Source organism: Lolium perenne, chromosome 4 (assembly GCF_019359855.2).
Source record: "Lolium perenne isolate Kyuss_39 chromosome 4, Kyuss_2.0, whole genome shotgun sequence".
In the NCBI taxonomy this organism is placed as follows: domain Eukaryota; kingdom Viridiplantae; phylum Streptophyta; class Magnoliopsida; order Poales; family Poaceae; genus Lolium; species Lolium perenne.
The window spans coordinates 30997693-31020886 of record NC_067247.2 but is presented as its reverse complement, the minus strand read 5'-3'; positions in this window follow the sequence as shown (position 1 = coordinate 31020886).

The window sequence follows — 23194 nt, the reverse complement described above, 5'->3', positions numbered from 1 at the left end:
AACGAAGGGTAGATTTAGAAATGGGATGTGCATTTCATCGCAAAACGGGGAAATTTTCGCGCCTTATTGCAACTAAACCTAAGAGGGATCGAGGTTCTCTCTCATTTTGCACTTAGGGTTAGGCAATGTGAGTTAGGGAAATTTCGACATGATCTCTTTTGTATCTTGCTTGATTTGGGGAATTGATTTCATTTGACAAGTGTCAATACATTAAACAATAAACAATGAACAATATGAATGGAATTCATAATTCAAACAACTTATGAATTCAAACAACTTTGAATTTCAAAGTGAATCACAAATACAATATTTATCCTAGAATATAAATATCACATCATCAAAAGCTCATAAACAAAAACTTGGGCTTTATTGATAACAACACAGATTACAAAGTCTTTACAATATTCTTGATACAAGAATTGATAAATAAGAAACAGAAATGAAAATGAAGATTACAAGTTTATTCCTAATCTAAAACCTAGACGATATGACTTGGAGAATATCTTCTGGCCATGTCCAACTTCATAAACCTGCAAAACAAAGAATCAAACTAGCCAAAATGTTAGAGTTAGCAAATGACACAATATTCAGTTTGGACAGAACCAAGTCACAACACACTTGTGCTTGTCCAAAGCCAAGGACTGACACAAGATAGGATCGAGCAGACCAAAACCGAGCGGCTGCGGTAGGCTCAAGTTTCGGCATATGAGAGCACACAGCTCAAGTGTCTTTGGCAGCAACAACAAGGCAATGCAAGGGATGAGTCACAAAGTGACCAGGCCTTGTGTGTCATGGTCGAGTAAAAGAAGAGATGGTATAAAAGGATCACAAACCCTAGAACCGGTGCACGGTCGACCAGGATAAGAATCACCAGGTAAGGGTGAAGTTTGAGCAACACATAGTTCATCCTGTTCTTGCTTAAGAACAGCACAAACACACAAAACCTCAGCCATCAGAAATCATGGTGACCTGAGAAGATCATCCAAGATCTGGAGGTGAAGGGCTTTGCACAAACCACAAGACTGCATCAACAAAGCATTACTTTCTAGGAGCTGGAACAAGGTATACCTAGTTCCTGGAAGAGATCCAATGGATCTAATCCATCATATGCATAAGCATGGGATGAGCAGATGCTCATATGGGTAGATCATCACTTGGTTTTCACCAAGGATTACTGCGATCAAAGGCTACTAAGATAGACACTATCCGGATACGAGATCATGTGCACAGAGGCTAGAAAGCATGAGCAGATGCACACTAGCAAGATCACATGCACGAGATAGCACCAGTAGATAGCATAGATTAGCAGCTAAGACTACACGAGAAGATCCTAAGCAAGCAACCATCGAAACCCTAGATTTCTTCACGAGGCAAGCATATTGGCATTCATACTTAATATGATCCCCAAATATGCAAGCAAAGTGAGTAGCCAACAAGATCAAATCAATCATGTGAGCAACCAATCAGTAGCAAGCTGCGAGGTCACATCACACTTAGCACCAATTAAAAGAAAGCCAAATAGATCACATCACTATCCAGAAATGGATTCAGATTTTAGCGCTTGTAAAAGAATCATGAACAGCAAACTCATATACAAGCAAGACATTTAAATCATCACTTTGCATAAGCGATTCATCCTAATTAAATAATCCAAGCATGAATTTATTACAGATCCATGCTAAACATGACAGCAGACATCTTTGTTAAGCAAGACAACTTAATTCATAGCCACTAGAGCAACTCTAGATAGCTAGAAATAAGCAACAGCACAAGTAAGCAACCACACGGTGATGCTTGAGCATCGGCATCACTAGATAATTGATTCATATAGCCACAGAATTAGCCGATAAGCAATCAGCGACAAGCTATTGATCAAATTGATCAATCATAGCAAGCCAAGCTACACGGAGGGATTAGCCAACAAGCAAGAAATGATCCAATGGATCATTGGCTTGCGAGAATTAATCTTGAATTATATCACGGGCACCCCTGGCACACACACAAGTGTCACGGATGCATCACAAGTGCACCTAGACAAGCAAGTATGAATAAACCGGTAAGCATAGCAAGCCTATAAGCATGAACAGCGGGGTATATCAAGCCATAAGCAAGCACGGCATGGCATGGCAAGTATAGAGCAAGCTAGGAGTAGCGAGAGAAGCAAGCATAACATGAACGGCAAGCAAATCGACATGTGCCGGTACCAATAGCGGTAATCGACCATAAGCTTGCGATGAAACCGAAGCACGACAAGATTGCGCGGCGATAGCATGACTCTAGATGATCACAAGATCACCGAGAGAGTGACATAGCATGAGGAGGAAGAAGCACGGTAACAAGGGGAGGCGCACGAGAGAGTAGGAGGAGGAACGAGAGAACCTTACCCGCGCTGGAGGCGAAGCTATGGCATGGCGAGGCGGTGCCCGCGCGGCCATAGCGGCTGCAAAGCGGGGTAGTCGCCGGCGTTACGCCGACGAACACCACCACGGCCGGCACGACACGGAGACGACGGCACGGGCGGCTGCGAGCGGCACCGCGCCGGGTCGGTCTCGGTGGCGCTCGCGTCGTTGGCGAGGGCGAGAGCTCGTCGGAACTTCACAATCGCCCGTGGCGATTCTCCAGTGGATCCAGATCGAGGCGATCCGCCTGGAGAAGACGAAGAGAGGAAAACTGCTCGGACAGATCGATAGATCTGCTCGAGCGGTTCTAGATCGGTAGGTGGCTACGGCGGAGGAGGCCGGTGATGGCCGGAGCAGAGCGGCGGCCATGGCGGCGACGCCATCGCCACGGGATCGCCAGAGGCTAGGGTTAGACAAGTGAGGAGAGGGCCGAGTGAGAGTGAGTGAGGTGGGCTGCTTCGGCGCCACCGAACCCAAAAGGGGGCCAGCCTATTTGGGCCGTCCACAGGTTAGTTTAATTGGGCTGGGCCCAATAAGGGTCGAGGGGGTATTTTGGTCATTTTACAATTAATAAAAGACCAAAACTTTATCAAATTTTTATAAATCATAAACAACTCTAAAAATCCAATAAAAATTGGATTTATAAATGAAAAAATAAATCTTAACCAGAATAAAATATGAAATGAAATTATGGAACAAATTCAAAATCATGAATTTTTAGAATTTAAATAATAACTTGGAATTTTAAATTATTATTTCCTTGTATTTAAAATTCAAGGAAAATCTCAAATAAGTTCAAATACTTATTTTCCAACATTTCAAAATGGGATTCTATTATTCCAAGTCATTTCATTTGAACAAGGGAATTTTTCCCAGAAAACTACTATATTTCTTTTTATTCCAAAAACTATAGAGGTAACTCTATAATTTCAAATTATTTTGGAATGACTAAGGTAATTATCAAGTAAAATCATTTTACTTTGAAAATTGTTGTACTTTGTGTGAATTACCATGATTAACACTTTTAAATCAATTGTAAATTACCGTCAAAGACATAAATCTTAAATACAACCCTAACTTGTAATAACTCAATGGGGTAAAGGGATTCAACATAAAATAATACATCCATGATTGCATTATTTGGATTTTTATAACATTGCCCTTACCGGACAATGATGCTTCTTACAGAACCCGAGGTCCAGGTTCCATCAAGCGCATTGAACTGCACTATCTCGAGTCCACAGGCAAGTTCACCCTTGCTCATGTCAACTTGATTATTTTCTATTACTTTAATGCAAAACTATATACTTATCATTCCTGCATCGCAAATGAAATATTATTTTCCAACTATGAATATGACTATGTGGATGGCAATGGAACCATGGTGTGTGTTGATATGGTGGAGGTTCCATTGCAATGGGTTATATCACCCTAGGATTAATTACCAATGCCGTCCAGTGATTCTAGCGCCGTACAAACCGCGTTGACCATGAGATCTATAATGGCTCTGGAAAAGCCAGCTGTATCTTTTCCCTTCTGCACGCCAACGGATCGGAGAGACGGTGGGGTGCTGGAGGCACTGCCACAATAGGTTGGGAAATCCTTTTAAATCCCCATCCATTGGTGATGTTAATCTCTTCCGATCTATGAAGGATTGTCCAAAGTACACCATGAGTAAAGCCGTATTATCGGGGGAAAGTCTACTGGAGGTGTGCGGGTGGACAAAAGGGTGGGTTTGCAGTCGCGGAGAAGGCGGTGTGGGCTTGGATCTTTATACCTGGCCTCACACCAAAGGAAGTGTGAACGGGGGCAAGTCCCTGCGGATGGCAAAAAGGGTGGGATCTCTTGTGGGAAAAGTAACGCACCTCTGCAGAGTGTATCAAATTGTGGCTGTCACTCCTTGTTCCGGGAAGGGAACTGCGAACGCGGCAGGAAAGGAACTCCACGAAGTTCTAGTCAACCTGTGAAGACTGACGGGCATAGTTTTCATAATAAAAGCAACCTTTTGAAGAAATGTTTTCAAAACATGCATTGACCCGCGATTTCCTGATCAATGGTCGTAGCTAGTGCATCAAACACCTTTTATTCTTTTAGAACTTGCTGAGTACCTCTGTACTCACTTTCTTTCGACACCCTTGCTAGACTGTGATCCTGAAGTGGAGGCTATCAACGATGGAGCACCAGAAGGAGGCTACGAGTTGGTCTACGATGAACCTGATCTTACCGGCGGAGTGGAAGGCGTAGACTATGGGATAGTCTACGGACCAGATGACACGGAGGTGGAGGAGTAGTGACATACCCTAGTATCATAGAGCCGAGCAACGTAGAACTTACCTAAATAAGTTGTTGAGCTCTTTATATTTGTTATGAGTTGTAATCGTACTTAAGTAGTATCTTAGGGTGTTCTCATAGGACCTGTGAGAATACCAACTTGTTAAGACAATGTTTGTAATAAAGTATGGAGTGTTATGACCTGCAATGTTTCTGTTGTACCACTCTGAGGGATATGGCAATTTGTGAGGAAGCCCCTTCACAAAGATCATATCAACGACTTGTATACTACAACATGCAGTGGTATGCTGGGTCACCGCAATATCCCAGGTAATGGGGTTACAAAAATAGAGGAAACAGATGTGTGCATTGCATTCATGCATAGAAAATCTGGGGAATTTTCGCGCTTTAAAGTAAAACAGTCACAGTAACTGAAGTTTCACTTGACCTTGGTGGAATTGAAGTAGCTCATCAAGACAAGCGCTATAAACCTCAATGTGACTTTGCTAAAACCTTGTTTTGGGCAGAGATGATTTGATCTAAGGGGGTTAGATCAAATGGAACTAATAATCAACACAACAACACCTTACTCAATGATCAAATGCTTGATCTGATACAAGATTATAATATGGTAATCCTTAATAACATATGAACATACATCCATTTGGAAATCAAGTAACAATAAATGGAGAAACCATTCTTGACTTATCTTTTCCATGTCTTAAACTAATCCATGAACCTACCATGAACCTCATGGTATTTATTTACCTCATTCTTGGAAACATGACATGGAGATCAACTCTAAAAATATATATTCTTCTCTATTCCAAATCTTTTAAGCATCAAACCTAGAGAGGTGAGAGTTCCATTATAATTATTAGGGAAGCAATAACAAACCTTGAGCTAAACCTTGGATATACATCCAAGTATTCAAATCATCATCTCTAAGAGAAACACTAGGATATTATCCAAGACAATTCCTAGAGAGAGAACCTAATTATGTTAAACCTAGATATTGATGATCCCATCAACCTCTAGGGAGCCTAACCTTAGGTTATCATTGAATTCCTTCCCAAATGAGATAGACCATTCATGCTAACCTTAGCTTTATCTACTTAAGAATCAAGGACACCATTGAACTAAAGTATTAGGAGTTAAACCATTTCATTTGGGAGTGGTGAGATAACCCATTATCACATGGTATAATACCATATCCATGAATTGATAAGGTAAGTAAGAGACAAACCCAACTAAGCTAGACAAATGGAACCTTAGCCTAGATACCTAAGGAGATATTAGGAATACACCATATAATAACTATTCCTATATAAGAGAGCTCAAGCTATGGTGTTACACTCAAGTTAGTTGAGGCAACACTTGAATTTAAGGGAGAGAACTATATATACAACCAGATGATTATATCATCATTAATTAAGTAGAACCCTAACATAATATCTCAGGCATTCTCCTGGGATATAAATTATTGAGTCAACCATAACTATGTCTATTCAAGAAACTATAAGGAAAGTCTATATTTAGTGGATCAAGACAACACTTAATCTTGGAAGTGAGAAACCAAATTCATCAATGATACCTTAGGAAGTCCAACCTTGATCATTATAAATTGTGTAATGATCATAAACCCTAAAGAACTTGAGGTTAAGGTATTAAGAACAAGATGATCATATATAATATATGATCATGCTTTGGAGATATGTAAGGATAAGTTAAACCTTAATAAGATAAGTAGATATCATTCACCACATGAAATTATAGGGAGTTAACTAATAAGCAAACCTAGGCTTATATCCCAACCTTAACTGGTGGACCACATGGTGATCATTGATGTCTACGCCCCCCTCCTTTTCCTGTAGACAGTGTTGGGCCTCCAAGAGCAGAGGTTTGTAGAACAGCAGCAAGTTTTCCCTTAAGTGGATCACCCAAGGTTTATCGAACTCAGGGAGGAAGAGGTCAAAGATATCCCTCTCATGCAACCCTGCAACCACAAAGCAAGAAGTCTCTTGTGTCCCCAACACACCTAAGAGGTGCACTAGTTCGGCGAAGAGATAGTGAAATACAGGTGGTATGAATAAGCAGTAGCAACGGTGCCAGAAAATAACTTGCTGGCGTGTAGTTGATGGTGGTAGTATTGCAGCAGTAGTAACGCAGTAAAACAGTAAACAAGCAGTGATAGCAGTATTTAGGAACAAGGCCTAGGGATTACACTTTCACTATTGGACACTCTCAACATTGATCACATAACAGAATAGATAAATGCATACTCTACACTCTTGTTGGATGATGAACACATTGCGTAGGATTACACGAACCCTCAATGCCGGAGTTAACAAGCTCCACAATTCAATGTTCATATTTAAATAACCTTAGAGTGTAAGATAGATCAACACAACTAAACCAAGTACTAACGTAGCATGCACACTGTCACCTTCATGCTAAGAGAGGAGGCATAGATCACATCAATACTATCATAGCAATAGTTAACTTCATAATCTACAAGAGATCATAATCATAGCCTACTCCAAGTACTAACACGGATGCACACACTGTCACCATTACACCGTGCAGGAGGAGTAAAACTACTTTAATAACATCACTAGAGTAGCACATAGATAAATTGTGATACAAACACATTGCAATCATAAAGAGATATAAATAAGCACTTCACTATGCCATTCAACAGTGAATAAGTATTCTGTGAAATATAGCCTAAGAGACCCACACGGTGCACACACTGTCACCTTTACACACGTGGGACAAGGAGTCTCCGGAGATCACATAATTAAAATTCACTTGACTAGCATAACGACATCTAGATTACAAGCATCATCATATGAATCTCAATCATGTAAGGCAGCTCATGAGATTATTGTATTGAAGTACATAGGAGAGAGATGAACCACATAGCTACCGGTACAGCCCCGAGCCTCGATGGAGAACTACTCCCTCCTCATGGGAGCAGCAGCGGTGATGAAGATGGCGGTGGAGATGGCAGCGGTGTCGATGGAGAAGCCTTCCGGGGGCACTTCCCCGTTCCGGCGGCGTGCCGGAACAGAGACTCCTGTCCCCCAGATCTTGGCGTCGCGGTGGCGGCGGCTCTGGAAGGTTTCTGTGGGTTTCGTCCAACGTCTCAGGGTTTTCGCGACGGAGGCTTTAAATAGGCGGAAGGGCAGCCTCGGAGGGGGCCTGGGGCCACCATACCATAGGGCGGCGCGGCCCCCCCTCTGGCCGCGCCAGGGTGTGGTGTGGGGCCCCCAGGGCTTCCCTCTGGCGGCTCTCGGGTGTTCTGGATGCTTCCGGGCAAAATAGGAACCTAGGCGTTGATTTCGTCCGATTCCGAGAATATTTCGTTACTAGGATTTCTGAAACCAAAAACAGCAGAAACAAGAATCGGCACTTCGGCATCTTGTTAATAGGTTAGTTCCAGAAAATGCACGAATATGACATAAAGTGTGCATAAAACATGTAGATAACATCAATAATGTGACATGGAACACAAGAAATTATCGATACGTCGGAGACGTATCAGCATCCCCAAGCTTAGTTTCTGCTCGTCCCGAGCAGGTAAACGATAAACAAAGATAATTTCTGGAGTGACATGCCATCATAAACTTGATCATATTGTAAACATATGTAATGAATGCAGCAATCCAAGACAATGGTAATGACATGAGTAAACAAATGAACCATATAGCAAAGACTTTTCATGAATAGTACTTTCAAGACAAGCATTAATAAGTCTTGCATAAGAGTTAACTCATAAAGCAATAATTCAAAGTAAAGGTATTGAAGCAACACAAAGGAAGATGAAGTTTCAGCGGTTGCTTTCAACTTGTAACATGTATATCTCATGGATATTGTCAACATAGAGTAATATAACAAGTGCAATATGCAAGTATGTAGGAATCAATGCACAGTTCACACAAGTGTTTGCTTCTTGAGGTGGAGAGAAATAGGTGAACTGACTCAACATTAAAAGTAAAAGAATGGTCCTTCAAAGAGGAAAGCATCGATTGCTATATTTGTGCTAGAGCTTTGGTTTTGAAAACAAGAAACAATTTTGTCAACGGTAGTAATAAAGCATATGTATCATGTAAATTATATCTTACAAGTTGCAAGCCTCATGCATAGTATACTAATAGTGCCCGCACCTTGTCCTAATTAGCTTGGACTACCGGGATCATCGCAATGCACATGTTTTAACCAAGTGTCACAAAGGGGTACCTCTATGCCGCCTGTACAAAGGTCTAAGGAGAAAGCTCGCATCGGATTTCTCGCTATTGATTATTCTCAACTTAGACATCCATACCGGGACAACATAGACAACAGATAATGGACTCCTCTTTTATGCATAAGCATGTAACAACAATTAATTTTCTCATTTGAGATTGAGGATATTGTCTAAAACTGAAACTTCCACCATGGATCATGGCTTTAGTTAGCGGCCCAATGTTCTTCTCTAACAATATGCATGCTCTAACCATAAGGTGGTAGATCGCTCTTACTTCAGACAAGACAAACATGCATAGCAACTCACATGAAATTCAACAAAGAGTAGTTGATGGCGTCCCCAGTGAACATGGTTATCGCACAACAAGCAACTTAATAAGAGATAAAGTGCATAAGTACATATTCAATACCACAATAGTTTTTAAGCTATTTGTCCCATGAGCTATATATTGCAAAGGTGAATGATGGAATTTTAAAGGTAGCACTCAAGCAATTTACTTTGGAATGGCGGAAAATACCATGTAGTAGGTAGGTATGGTGGACACAAATGGCATAGTGGTTGGCTCAAGTATTTTGGATGCATGAGAAGTATTCCCTCTCGATACAAGGTTTAGGCTAGCAAGGTTATTTGAAACAAACACAAGGATGAACCGGTGCAGCAAAACTCACATAAAAGACATATTGAAAACATTATAAGACTCTACACCGTCTTCCTTGTTGTTCAAACTCAATACTAGAAATTATCTAGACCTTAGAGAAACCAAATATGCAAACCAAATTTTAGCATGCTCTATGTATTTCTTCATTAATGGGTGCAAAGCATATGATGCAAGAGCTTAAACATGAGCACAACAATTGCCAAGTATCACATTACCCAAGACATTTTTAGCAATTACTACATGTATCATTTTCCAATTCCAACCACATAACAATTTAACGAAGAAGAAACTTCGCCATGAATACTATGAGTAGAAACTAAGGACATACTTGTCCATATGCTACAGCGGAGCGTGTCTCTCTCCCACAAAGTGAATGCTAGGATCCATTTTATTCAAACAAAACAAAAACAAAAACAAACCGACGCTCCAAGCAAAGCACATAAGATGTGATGGAATAAAAATATAGTTTCAGGGGAGGAACCTGATAATGTTGTCGATGAAGAAGGGGATGACTTGGGCATCCCCAAGCTTAGATGCTTGAGTCTTCTTGATATATGCAGGGGTGAACCACCGGGGCATCCCCAAGCTTAGAGCATTCACTCTTCTTGATCATAGTATATCATCCTCCTCTCTTGACCCTTGAAAACTTCCTTCACACCAAACTTCTCATAAACTTTATTAGAGGGGTTAGTACATAATCAAAAACTCACATGTTCAGAGGTGACACAATCATTCTTAACACTTCTGGACATTGCTCAAAGCTACTGGAAGGTAATGGAACAAATAAATCCATCCCACATAGCAAAAGAGGCAATGCGAAATAAAAGGCAGAATCTGTCAAAACAGAATAGTTCGTAAAGACGAATTTTAAATAAATACTTCCGTTGCTCAGATCAGAAAACTCAAAACTAATGAAAGTTGCGTAAATATCTGAGGAACACGCACGTAAATTGGCATATTTTTCTGATTTTTCTACAGAGAAAACAGCCCAGATTCGTGACAGATAGAAATCTGTTTCTGCGCAGAAATCCAAATCTAGTATCAACCTTCGATTAGAGGCTTCACTTGGCACAACAAAACACAAAAATAAGATAAGGAGAGGTTGCTACAGTAGTAAACAACTTCCAAGACACAAATATAAAACAAAGTACTTTAGCAAAATAACACGTGGGTTGTCTCCCAAGAAGTTCTTTCTTTATAGCCATTAAGATGGGCTCAGCAGTTTTAATGATGCACTCGCAAGAAATAGTATTTGAAGCAAAAGAGAGCATCAAGAGGCAAATTCAAAACACATTTAAGTCTAACATGCTTCCTATGCATAGGAATCATGTAAATAAACAAGTTTATGAAGAGCAAAGTAACAAGCATAGGAAGATAAAACAAGTGTAACTTGAAAAATTTCAGCACATAGAGAGGTGTTTTAGTAACATGAAAATTTCTACAACCATATTTTCCTCTCTCATAATAACTTTCAGTAGTGTCATGAGCAAACTCAACAATATAACTATCACATAAAGCATTCTTATCATGAGTCTCATGCATAAAATTATTACTCTCCACATAAGCATAATCAATTTTATTAGTACTAGTGGGAGCAAATTCAACAAAGTAGCTATCATTATTATTCTCATCATCAAATATAGGAGGCATATTGTAATCATAATCAAATTTATCCTCCATAACATGCGGCAACAAAAGACTACTATCATTATAATCATCATAAATAGGAGGCAAAGTATCATCAAAGAAAATTTCCTCCTCAATGCTTGCGGGACTAAAAAGATCATGCTCATCAAAACCAGCTTCCCCAAGCTTAGAATTTTCCATAGCATTAGCAACAATAGTGTTCAAAGCATTTATATCAATAACATTCCCATTAGCATGCATATAAAGTTCCATGGGTTTTTTAATTTTCTCTTCAAACACATCATGTCCTAATTCAAGATAAAGTTCATAAAGATCTCTCATATTTTTGTTGTTTTCCATTATGCCTAACTAGTGTAAATAAGAAACAAAAAGTTGCAATTGCAGGATCTAAAGGAAATAGCTTCGAGTACTTACAACAGCGAAAATAGCTTAGTAGCCGAGATCCGGAGTGTGAGTACCTTTTACCTTTCCTCCCCGGCAACGGCGCCAGAAAATAGCTTCATGTCTACGCCCCCCTCCTTTTCCTGTAGACAGTGTTGGGCCTCCAAGAGCAGAGGTTTGTAGAACAGCAGCAAGTTTTCCCTTAAGTGGATCACCCAAGGTTTATCGAACTCAGGGAGGAAGAGGTCAAAGATATCCCTCTCATGCAACCCTGCAACCACAAAGCAAGAAGTCTCTTGTGTCCCCAACACACCTAAGAGGTGCACTAGTTCGGCGAAGAGATAGTGAAATACAGGTGGTATGAATAAGCAGTAGCAACGGTGCCAGAAAATAACTTGCTGGCGTGTAGTTGATAGTGGTAGTATTGCAGCATTAGTAACGCAGTAAAACAGTAAACAAGCAGCGATAGCAGTATTTAGGAACAAGGCCTAGGGATTACACTTTCACTAGTGGACACTCTCAACATTGATCACATAACAGAATAGATAAATGCATACTCTACACTCTTGTTGGATGATGAACACATTGCGTAGGATTACACGAACCCTCAATGTCGGAGTTAACAAGCTCCACAATTCAATGTTCATATTTAAATAACCTTAGAGTGTAAGATAGATCAACACAACTAAACCAAGTACTAACGTAGCATGCACACTGTCACCTTCATGCTAAGAAAGGAGGCATAGATCACATCAATACTATCATAGCAATAGTTAACTTCATAATCTACAAGAGGTCATAATCATAGCCTACGCCAAGTACTAACACGGATGCACACACTGTCACCGTTACACCGTGCAGGAGGAGTAAAACTACTTTAATAACATCACTAGAGTAGCACATAGATAAATTGTGATACAAACACATTGCAATCATAAAGAGATATAAATAAGCACTTCACTATGCCATTCAACAGTGAATAAGTATTCTGTGAAATATAGCCTAAGAGACCCACACGGTGCACACACTGTCACCTTTACACACGTGGGACAAGGAGTCTCCGGAGATCACATAAGTAAAATTCACTTGACTAGCATAACGACATCTAGATTACAAGCATCATCATATGAATCTCAATCATGTAAGGCAGCTCATGAGATTATTGTATTGAAGTACATAGGAGAGAGATGAACCACATAGCTACCGGTACAGCCCCGAGCCTCGATGGAGAACTACTCCCTCCTCATGGGAGCAGCAGCGGTGATGAAGATGGCGGTGGAGATGGCAGCGGTGTCGATGGAGAAGCCTTCCGGGGGCACTTCCCCGTTCCGGCGGCGTGCCGAACAGAGACTCTGTCCCCCGGATCTTGGCGTCGCGGTGGCGGCGGCTCGGAAGGTTTACGTGGGTTTCGTCCAACGTCTCGGGGTTTTCGCGACGGAGGCTTTAAATAGGCGGAAGGGCAGCCTCGGAGGGGCACAGGGCCACCACACCATAGGGCGGCGCGGCCCCCTACGGCCGCGCCAGGGTGTGGTGTGGGGCCCCCGGGGCTTCCCTGGCGGCTCTCGGGTGTTACGGATGCTTCCGGCAAAATAGGAACACAGGCGTTGATTTCGTCCGATTCCGAGAATATTTCGTTACTAGGATTTACTGAAACCAAAAACAGCAAAAACGACAAGCGGCACTTCGGCATCTTGTTAATAGGTTAGTTCCAGAAAATGCACGAATATGACATAAAGTGTGCATAAAACATGTAGATAACATCAATAATGTGGCATGGAACACAAGAAATTATCGATACGTCGGAGACGTATCAATCATAAGTGGAGTTCTACCACCTCTGCAATCCACTTGTCCTTCACCTAAGAAACATAAGAAAACCTTAGAGTTAAACCCTATACTTCATATGGTGAGAAACCATACATCCACATGATCAAAGTTAACTATAAAAGAACCATAACCACTTTAGTTACTTTAATGATAAATTGAGGATAGCAATAGAAGTTAATTGGGAGAAGACAAAACTAATTCTTAAGTACTTAGCAACTAAAGGAGAATCTCAACTATTAAGCAAGTAACCACCTTAAAATGGATAGGGAAACTAAACCCTGGTTGTGTCTCACTTGGGTGATCACAACTATAGGCCTAGTTCACATATGAGATTCAAACCACTTGCCATTAGGTGAATATGATAAGAACCCTATAATTGTTCACTAATTAAAGCTCATACTTCATTATGGAACTTAAGAATAATCTAGTGCTACACCATTTGATTAGAACCATGGTGGTGATCAACCACTTATAATTATAACCAAGACCAAACCATGATGAGAGTAATACCTACTCTAGGTAATCCAAAGTATTATTAAATATAATCCTAATGCTACCTTTGAAATATGGATACAATAAATCACAAGACCTTAATCAACAAGTGTTCACATGAAATAACAGGCACATGAACAGATTCTCAAATAGAAACCAAGCCCTCATAATAATCTTTAAAAATGCTTTGGGAAGCAATTATCCACTTTAATTAATTCAAAAGAGAGTTGTATTACAAGGAGGAACAGGAATTCCAAAGAAAACATAAGCTCATGGCTAAATTGAGATTTAAATAGGATCCACAATGATACAAATAAAATCATGCATAACACATTAGTTTTGGGCAATGAAATAATGCAATGATCACTATTGCTAAGTCCTAAATTAAAAATAAGTAGAAACATCTGAAAGCATAATTGAATTAAAATATGAATTCAAAACTGAATTCAAACTAGGAAATCCAAAACAGAAAATAAATAAATAAAAGGAAGAGGAACTGGGCTCACCTGACTTACCTAGTCGGTCACCGAGCCCAGCAGGAGTCCAGCAACACAGCCCACCAGGCAGCCCAAGGTCCAGCCTAAAGCACAGCCCACCTTAGCCCAAAATACCTGTTCGTTAAAAAAAGAATGGAGGGGGGTCGTCCTCATCCCCTCCGTGCGCTGGAGGCCACGGCGACACCGTGCTCGTCTTCCCCGTCGTGCTGTCGACCTCCCCTTGCTCCAAACCGTGACGAGGCTCGCCTCTGGAGCCCTATAAGTAACCCAGGTCGACAAATGAGCTTCGTTTCCTTCCTCCTCCGCTCGAATTCCTCACAGACGGAAAACCTAGCTCGCCGGTCTTGTTCGTCGCCGTCGATTGAAGCATCGCCGAGCCACACTGAGAAGCCCTGGAGCTCCGCCAAGCCCCCAGCAACCTCCTCGTCGACGCACGCTTGCCGGGAAGCCTCGAGGACCTCGAATTGCGACCTCACTGCCCCGCCGGTCACCATCAACCGTCACTGTTCGCCGTCGCCATAGACCTCCCCTCGCCTCGCCGACCTCACCACTGCGTTCCTGGTGAGCTCACGAGCCTCCCAGTACCCTCGCTTCGCTTGATTACGCCCTGCATCGTCGCCACGCCGCTCGCCCGTGTCCGCCGCCGTAGTACCTCGCTGTTGAGCTTGCTCCGGTGACCAAATAGGGGCGGCGCTAGTACCGTAATGCTCGCGGTGGGGTGCTCGTTCGATTGGTGCTAGTGAATCGTCCGCCCGAGCCCGGGAACGGCGGCGCCGTCGCCGAATCCCGCCGGCCAGGAGCTTCCCCGGCCACCTCACCTATTTTGACCTGGTCAGCCACACGTGGCGGTGACACAGAAATTTCACCACCAGTCGATCGGGTGGGTAGGTTAGCCGGGTGTATTTAGTTATTTCTTTTTAAAATTCAATTTAATAATTACTACAACTTTGCAAATTTATATAAAATTCATATTAAGTCAGAAAAATATAAATAAGATATAAAATTCTTAGAAAAGAAAACTCTATCTAATAAAAATATAAAATGAAATTTTTATTTTTAATAAAAATTTAATTATTTAATACTTGATATTTAAGCCTTTAATTTTAATTCTAAATTCAGTTAAAATTCAATAATTAGGAAAACTTTATAAAATAAATAAAAACCAGTAAGTAAATAAGGAAAACATTAAAATTAATTTTCCTTTTCTATTAACTTATTAAATCCTTATTAGGAGGATTTAAAACCCTAAATAATAATTACCTTAATTATAAATTGTTTAAAAATAATAAAATACCAAATTCCATATTATTTTATTTTCCAAGTTATTAATAACTTCAACTTTAACATGAAGTTATTAATCATAGAATTAAATGATAAATAGCAAACCCTAAATTCCACATGGAATGATAATACAACCATATCATTTCATGTGAAACCCTAAACCCTAAATTCATTTAGACCTTAGTTCCATTATTACATGTGAACCCTAAATTGCTTCTAACCTAAACCCTAGGTTAGAACATGTGATCATGGTACCTTCATTCAAAGCATAGAACCCTAGTAGCAAGTAAATACCTGTCCTGACCACATAAAATGTAGAAGACCTATCACTAATATATGGATATCCCATGTGTTCATCTTCATCAAACCTAGATAATCAAAGTAGGGTGAACCAAGTGTAAACCCTAGATCCTATTACCAAAGCCATCATCCATATTCATTCCTACTTAGCATCACACCAATGTGATGAACCTCAGGAGCAACTATGCCAAAACCTGAGCATTACCTAACCCTATTCCACTAAACCCTACTAGGATTGGATATTTATCAACCATCCTATTCAGGAGCCAATTACTCCTTACTTAATAGAACCAACAGTAAAACCTAGACCACTTCAACCCTAATTAATATACTTCTTATTAATTAAGAAGTATGTTCTTCAAAAGTTATTCTTTTGAAGAAAATAAGGAATCATCATCAACCCTGCTTATAAGGACCTATAAACCCTAGCCAGCTATCACTAGCAAGATAAACCAACCTTGACAACAACCATGTATAATGAATTGCTTAGGATGCCTAGGCTTATCTCAACCTTACAAGCCCTAGTTGCTGATGAATCCAACTATGTTGTGATCCATCTTATACTTACTCCAGAAACTACTTGGAACCAGAATAAATTATAGCAACCCACAAACCTAATTACCATACTTGTTCTTTATCAAATTACATGTTCTTCAAAAGTTATTCTTTTAAAGTATAGGATAATCAATCATTAACCATGCCGTATAGTACTAAAACTGACACTGTTCTTTACTTGTTAACATTATGCCAATTATCATTCTTTGTGTGCTCAATTGATTATTATGCTTATTTATCTACCTGTTTATAATACCAAGTAAATCACACCTGAATAAGAACCTTGTATGTGAATCACTCTAAAAGTGCAACACACCCTGAACCAATCATTACAACTCACTGATTCTAAATCATCGGGGTTAGGTCACGCTTAGAGCGATTGCATCTCATACTTATGCATTATTGCATCCTTGCCAATCTTTTAAACATGGTCCTTACCGGATGATGATGCTATTTCAGAATTTGGAGTTATTGCGTATCAAAGACCTTGCCTGCATAATCTTGCAGTCAAGAAAGGCAAGTTCATCACTTGCTCATGTCATTTGAGTATTTCTATCAAATTACTTGCAAAGTACTATTATTATCACTATTGCATAAAAACCAAAACCACTACTTTCATAACTATGAATATGACTATGTGGTGGGCAATGGAACCATGGATTGTGTTGATATGGTGGAGGTTCCATTGCAAGGGTTTATATCCATCTAGGATTAAACAACAAATGTCGCCAATGATTCTTGTGCCGTAATACCCGTGTTAACCATAAGATCCGGAGTGGGACGGAGTAGTCAAAAGTGTTTCCACCTCTCGTTCATCAACGGATGCGCTTTACCGTAGTACACTTGTAATCCAAGGGGGCAAGCGGTGAGGCTGGGGAGTCCTAAGTCCCCACGGCATAGTCCGTAGTACACTTGTCGCCCGAAGGAGCAAGCGGTGAGGCTGGGGAGTCCTAAGTCCCCACGGTATTGCGGTCTATGATGGGTTGCAGCTACCGGCGTAGGAGTGTATGGTAGAGCCCAACACTGACGTCGTGGTCGGGGTCCACCTTGAAATCTACAGGAATAATGGGACCGGCGTGGACCCAGGGTCGGGGCATGCAACAAAGGGTGGGTGTTCGAGGTAGCGGAGGAACATGATTGGCTAGACCTTATACCGGGCCTCACACCATAGGAAGTGTGGACGGGTCATTCCCGGTTGGCACCAAGGTTAAGATCTCTTATGGGTAAAGCAACACACCTCTGCAGAGTGTAATGAATTGTGACCTGTCACTCCCTGTTCCGGGATATGGAACTGCGAACGCGGCCGGAAAGGAGCTCCATGAAGTTCTATTAAACCGGTGAAGGCTGACGGACATAGTTCTTCTGAATAAAAGCAACCTTTTGAAGAAATGATTATGAAAACCTGCATTGGTATTAGACTTTCTGGTCTAATGCCGTAGCTAGTGCATTAAACACCTCTTTCCTATAATGAACTTGTTGAGTACTGATGCGTGTGGTTGGCACGTCCGTTGGGAACCCCAAGAGGAAGGTGTGATGCGCACAGCGGCAAGTTTCCCTCAGTAAGAAACCAAGGTTTAATCGGACCAGTAGGAGTCAAAAAGCACGTTGAAGGTTGATGGCGGCGAGATGTAGTGCGGCGCAACACCAGGGATTCCGGCGCCAACGTGGAACCTGCACAACACAACCAAAGTACTTTGCCCCAACGAAATAGTGAGGTTGTCAATCTCACCGGCTTGCTGTAACAAAGAGTTAACCGTATTGTGTGGAAGATGATTGTTTGCAGAAAACAGTAGAACAAGTATTGCAGTAGATTGTATTTCAGTAAAGAGAATTGGACCGGGGTCCACAGTTCACTAGAGGTGTCTCTCCCATAAGACAAACAGCATGTTGGGTGAACAAATTACAGTTGGGAAATTGACAAATAAAGAGAGCATGACCATGCACATACATATCATGATGAGTATAGTGAGATTTAATTGGGCATTACGACAAAGTACATAGACCGCCATCCAACTGCATCTATGCCTAAAAAGTCCACCTTCAGGTTATCATCCGAACCCCCTCCAGTATTAAGTTGCAAAGCAACAGACAATTGCATTAAGTATGGTGCGTAATGTAATCAACAACTACATCCTTAGACATAGCATCAATGTTTTATCCCTAGTGGCAACAGCACAACACAACCTTAGAACTTTCTCACATCGTCCTGTGTGTCAATGCAGGCATGAACCCACTATCGAGCATAAGTACTCCCTCTTGGAGTTACAAGCATCTACTTGGCCAGAGCATCTACTAGTAACGGAAAGCATGCAAGATCATAAACAACACGTAGATATAACTTTGATAATCAACATAACAAGTATTCTCTATTCATCGGATCCCAACAAACGCAACATATAGAATTACAGATAGATGATCTTGATCATGTTAGGCAGCTCACAAGATCCGACAATGATAGCACAATGGGGAGAAGACAACCATCTAGCTACTGCTATGGACCCATAGTCCAGGGGTAGACTACTCACACATCACACCGGAGGCGACCATGGCGGCGTAGAGTCCTCCGGGAGATGATTCCCCTCTCCGGCGAGTGCCGAGGCGATCTCTGGATCCCCGAGATGGGATCGGCGTTGGCGGCGTCTGCGGAAGGTTTTCCGTATCGTGGCTCTCGGTGCTTGGGGGTTTCGTCACGGAGGCTTTAAGTAGGCGGAAGGGCAAGTCGGGAGGGGGCACAGGGCCCCGGACCACGGGCCGGCGCGGCCGGGGGTGGGCCGTGCCGCCCTAGGGTTTGGGCACCTGTGGCCCCACTTCGTTTCGTCTTCGGACTTACGGAAGCTTCGTGGAAAAATAGGCCCCCGGGCGTTGATTTCGTCCAATTCCGAGAATATTTCCTTACTAGGATTTACGAAACCAAAAACAATGAAACAAAGAATCGGCACTTCGGCATCTTGTTAATAGGTTAGTTCCGAGAAAATGCACGAATATGACATAAAGTGTGCATAAAACATGTAGATAACATCAATAATGTGGCATGGAACATAAGAAATTATCGATACGTCGGAGACGTATCAGCATCCCCAAGCTTAGTTCTGCTCGTCCCGAGCAGGTAAAACGATAACACAGATAATTTCTGGAGTGACATGCCATCATAACCTTGATCATACTATTTGTAAAGCATATGTAGTGAATGCGGCGATCAAAACAATGTATATGACATGAGTAAACAAGTGAATCATAAAGCAAAGACTTTTCATGAATAGCACTTCAAGACAAGCATCAATAAGTCTTGCATAAGAGTTAACTCATAAAGCAATAATTCAAAGTAAAGGTATTGAAGCAACACAAAAGAAGATTAAGTTTCAGCAGTTGCTTTCAACTTGTAACATATATATCTCATGGATATTGTCAACATAGAGTAATATAATAAGTGCAATAAGCAAATATGTAGGAATCAATGCACAGTTCACACAAGTGTTTGCTTCTTGAGGTGGAGAGAAATAGGTGAACTGACTCAACATTGAAAGTAAAAGAATGGTCCTCCATAGAGGAAAAGCATCGATTGCTATATTTGTGCTAGAGCTTTGATTTTGAAAACATGAAACAATTTTGTCAACGGTAGTAATAAAGCATATGCATCATGTAAATTATATCTTATAAGTTGCAAGCCTCATGCATAGTGTACTAATAGTGCCCGCACCTTGTCCTAATTAGCTTGGACTACTGGATCATCACAATGCACATGTTTTTACCAAGTGTCACAAAGGGGTACTTCTATGCCGCCTGTACAAAGGTCTAAGGAGAAAGCTCGCATTGGATTTCTCGCTATTGATTATTCTTCAACTTAGACATCCATACCGGGACAACATAGACAACAGATAATGGACTCCTCTTTTATGCATAAGCATGTAACAACAATTAATAATTTTCTCATTTGAGATTGAGGATATATGTCCAAAACTGAAACTTCCACCATGGATCATGGCTTTAGTTAGCGGCCCAATGTTCTTCTCTAACATTATGCATGCTTAACCATAGGGTGGTAGATCTCTCTTACTTCAGACAAGACGGACATGCATAGCAACTCACATGAAATTCAACAATGAATAGTTGATGGCGTCCCCAGTGAACATGGTTATCGCACAACAAGCAACTTAATAAGAGATAAAGTGCATAATTACATATTCAATACCACAATAGTTTTTAAGCTATTTTTCCCATGAGCTATATATTGCAAAGGTGAATGATGGAATTTTAAAGGTAGCACTCAAGCAATTTACTTTGGAATGGCGGAAAATACCATGTAGTAGGTAGGTATGGTGGACACAAATGGCATAGTGGTTGGCTCAAGTATTTTGGATGCATGAGAAGTATTCCCTCTCGATACAAGGTTTAGGCTAGCAAGGCTTATTTGAAACAAACACAAGGCTGAACCGGTGCAGCAAAACTCACATAAAAGACATATTAAAAACATTATAAGACTCTACACCGTCTTCCTTGTTGTTCAAACTCAATACTAGAAATTATCTAGACCTTAGAGAAACCAAATATGCAAACCAAATTTTAGCATGCTCTATGTATTTCTTCATTAATGGGTGCAAAGCATATGATGCAAGAGCTTAATCATGAGCACAACAATTGCCAAGTATCACATTATCCAAGACATTAATAGCAATTACTACATGTATCATTTTCCAATTCCAACCATATAACAATTTAACGAAGAAGAAACTTCGCCATGAATACTATGAGTAGAAACCAAGGACATACTTGTCCATATGCTACAGCGGAGCGTGTCTCTCTCCCATAAAGTGAATGCTAGGATCCATTTTATTCAAACAAAACAAAAAACAAAAATAAACCGACGCTCCAAGAAAAAGCACATAAGATGTGATGGAATAAAAATATAGTTTCAGGGGAGGAACCTGATAATGTTGTCGATGAAGAAGGGGATGCCTTGGGCATCCCCAAGCTTAGACGCTTGAGTCTTCTTAATATATGCAGGGGTGCACTACCGGGGCATCCCCAAGCTTAGAGCTTTCACTCTCCTTGATCATGTTGCATCATACTCCTCTCTTGATCCTTGAAAACTTCCTCCACACCAAACTCGAAACAACTCATTAGAGGGTTAGTGCACAATATAAATTGACATATTCAGAGGTGACACAATCATTCTTAACACTTCTGGACATTGCATAATGCTACTGGACATTAGTGGATCAAAGAAATTCATCCAACATAGCAAAAGAGGCAATGCGAAATAAAAGGCAGAATCTGTCAAAACAGAACAGTTCGTATCGACGAATTTTAAAATGGCACCAGACTTGCTCAAATGAAAATTCTCAAATTGAATGAAAGTTGCGTACATATCTGAGGATCATGCACGTAAATTGGCTTAATTTTCTGAGCTACCTACAGGGAGGTAGACCCAGATTCGTGACAGCAAAGAAATCTGGAACTGCGCAGTAATCCAAATCTAGTACTTACTTTTCTATCAACGGCTTAACTTGGCACAACAAAACACAAAACTAAGATAAGGAGAGATTGCTACAGTAGTAAACAACTTCCAAGACACAAAATAAAAACAAAGTACTGTAGGTAAAAACATGGGTTGTCTCCCATAAGCGCTTTTTTTTAACGCCTTTCAGCTAGGCGCAGAAAGTGTGTATCAAGTATTATCAAGAGATGAAGTGTCAACATCATAATTTGTTCTCATAATAGAATCAAAAGGTACCTTCATTCTCTTTCTAGGGAAGTGTTCCATACCTTTCTTAAGAGGAAATTGATATTTTATATTACCTTCCTTCATATCAATAATGGCACCAACAGTTCGAAGAAAAGGTCTTCCCAATATAATGGGACAAGATGCATTGCATTCAATATCCAAGACAACAAAATCAACGGGAACAAGGTTATTGTTAACGGTAATGTGAACATTATTAACTTTCCCCAAAGGTTTCTTTGTAGAATGATCAGCAAGATTAACATCTAAATAACAATTTTTCAGCGGTGGCAAGTCAAGCATATTATAAATTTTCTTAGGCATAACAGAAATACTTGCACCAAGATCACATAAAGCATTACAATCAAAATCTTTAACCTTCATCTTAATGATGGGCTCCCAACCATCCTCTAGCTTTTTAGGAATAGAGGCTTTACGCTCTAGTTTCTCTTCTCTAGCTTTAATGAGAGCATTTGTAATATGATGTGTAAAGGCCAAATTTATAGCACTAGCATTAGGACTTTTAGCAAGTTTTTGCAAGAACTTTATAACTTCAGAGATGTGGCAATCATCAAAATTCAAACCATTATAATCTAAAGCAATGGGATCATCATCCCCAATGTTGGAAAAAATTTCCGCAGCTTTATCACAGGCAGTTTCAACAGTTTTAGCAGTTTCAGGCAGTTTTTCACGCTTTGTATTAGAAGTGGAAACATTGCTAACACCAATTCTTTTATTAGTATTAGTAGGAGGTGCAGCAACATGTGTAGCATTAGCATTACTAGTGGTGGTAATAGTCCAAACTTTAGCTACATTCTTCCCTTTAGCTAGTTTTTCAGTTTCTTCTCTATCCCACCTAGCACGCAGTTCAGCCATTAATCTTATATTCTCATTAATTCTAACTTGGATGGCATTTGC